This window comes from Triticum aestivum, chromosome 1D, assembly GCF_018294505.1.
Source record: "Triticum aestivum cultivar Chinese Spring chromosome 1D, IWGSC CS RefSeq v2.1, whole genome shotgun sequence".
Taxonomy (NCBI): Eukaryota; Viridiplantae; Streptophyta; class Magnoliopsida; order Poales; family Poaceae; genus Triticum; species Triticum aestivum.
In genome coordinates this window covers 103,727,788-103,730,023 of record NC_057796.1, presented here as the reverse complement: position 1 = coordinate 103,730,023, position 2,236 = coordinate 103,727,788, and the positions used below count along the sequence as shown (strand labels likewise).

At 46.3% G+C, this 2,236-nt stretch overlaps 1 pseudogene; it reads left to right on the top strand.

Moving 5' to 3' along the window:
• The first annotated feature begins 369 nt into the window (after positions 1–369).
• Positions 370–1,052, top strand: LOC123166297 (exonuclease mut-7 homolog; annotated as a pseudogene).
• Positions 1,053–2,236: the final 1,184 nt, after the last annotated feature.

Sequence of the window (2,236 nt, the reverse complement as noted above, 5' to 3'; positions counted from 1 at the left end):
ATTGTAAAAGTTAACATTTGACAGCAAACTACGCAAGACAACGAACATCTCCCCGACTTGCTGGAGATACGACGGTTGCTAAAAACATAACTGATGATTTTATTTTTATTTTTTATGAAGAAAAACCACGATCAAAAACTCAGGATGTGCACAACCGCACCACCAGGGAGATGAAACCACGATCCAGAACCCACGATGTGCACAACCGCATCGACAGTGAGATCGTGCACTCCTTTGCCGCTTCCCCGCCCTTAAATTTAGACTTCCGTCGCGGCCTTCTTACACACAAACAACAGAAATCGCCATTGCGCTCCCACTCATTGTTCCCCACGAAAAACCAGGTTGCAGGAGGACCAACTGCTCCAGGCCATGGGATTCATTAAGGATTTCATGGAGGTGCAGGCCCACGGCAACACCAAGTTGCACGTGATCCACACCAACGACTTGCACAAGGCGGCGACCACCATCGAGCAGTACGAGCGACACCTCGAATTCGAGCGCCACAAGATCGTCGAGTTGATGTGGAGTACACCAACGACGTTGGCGAAGATCAGAAACCAGCCCTTGTCCAACTCTCCGTCGGCAAGGATCATCTGGTGTTTCTCTTCCAACTGAGCGCCGCCGACAAGAACTGCACCAGGTTCGACAACTTCCTCGCCGACCCCAGATACACGTTTGCTGGCTTCTCCATCGACGGCGACATAGAGATGCTCGGGCGCGTCGGACTAGAGATCGCCCACTTCGTCGACATCCAGAAGGAATGGAGGGTGCCTACAGCTACCAAGCCTCTGGACTCCCTTGGGGATGTCTCGGGCATCATTTTCCACGACTACTACAACAACATGAAGAAGAAGCTCACCAACGCAGAGCTCCAGCGCTGGGCGCGCATGCCCCTGTCCATGAGGCACATCGAGTACGCGGCAAAAGATGCTTACGCTGCGTACGAGATATGGAGCCGCCTCGCCATCATCCAGGAAGGCCTCCGCCAGGCAAAACTCAAGAAGGAGCAGACCAGGAAGCGCGCAAGGTCCTGGGGCGACTACGACTACTGAAGCAGGTGGTCCCGGCCAAGAAAAGTAACTAGAAGATTGCTCATGCCATTCTAGATTTCCCGTTAGATTTGCTTTCTCTCAAGACTGCCGTTTGCTTGTTCTAAATTTAGATTTGCTTGTGTCGCAGTTAACCTTGTAGTTTGCTTCCACTTTACATATCTTCTGAACAAGTTTATTATCAGTGCAATGTTGTAGTTTTCTATTATTAGAATATATTGGCGTGAACTGAAAAATATAAACACAGTACAGATAACCTTGTAGTTTGCTTCCAGTTTACATATCTTCTGAACAAGTTTATTTCCAGTGCAATGTTGCAGTTTTCTATTATTAGAATATATTGGCGTGAACTGAAAAATATAAACACAGTACAGATAACCTTGTAGTTTGCTTCTAGTTTACATATCTTCTGAACAAGTTTATTTCCAGTGCAATGTTGCAGTTTTCTATTATTATAATATATTGGCGTGAATTGAAAAATATAAACACAGTACAGATACTATACGATTAGCGTAACGCACAGAGCAGGTACACATAGCAATCCACAAAAATGATGAGCATGCAATGCACTAGTACCTTTGTGGATGCAGCGTCGAAATGCAGGGACAACAATTACAGAATGCTCCTAAAAGCAGTGCACAATGTTCTAACAAACCATTGCACACACAAATATTAAAAATCGTTCGTATGGAACACTTTGGAAAAACATTTTGAATACAGAGGTAGTTAGGTGTTTATTCTCCTTGGAAAACATTGCTTACGCCCGTGACCCTCAGAGAAGAACACTACAGAGGCACGGTTGTCCGTCAATAACACCAACTAGCTACTTACAACACCCACGAAGGCACTTCGGTGCCTCCACTCCTATGGAGACCGTGCATAAATTGACTTCACGTCCGTTAATGAGGCCGAATGCCTTTGAAGACACATGAAACTCATAGGCCATGGCCCCGCAATGAAAACGTGTCAATGAAAGCTTCTTGAAAACAGAGGCACACCTTCACGTGCTTCCATCACGATCCTTCGCGTCCCTACCTCCCTTAGAATCACGTCCGTGCCTCCAGTTCGTCGGGTAAAACCGTACCTCTATCATGTGTAACATGTTAAGAAAGTTGCTGAAAACAAAAACATCAGAAAACCGAGCATTACGTCGACCCCGCTGGCACTAAACATGACGTCACCGAAAA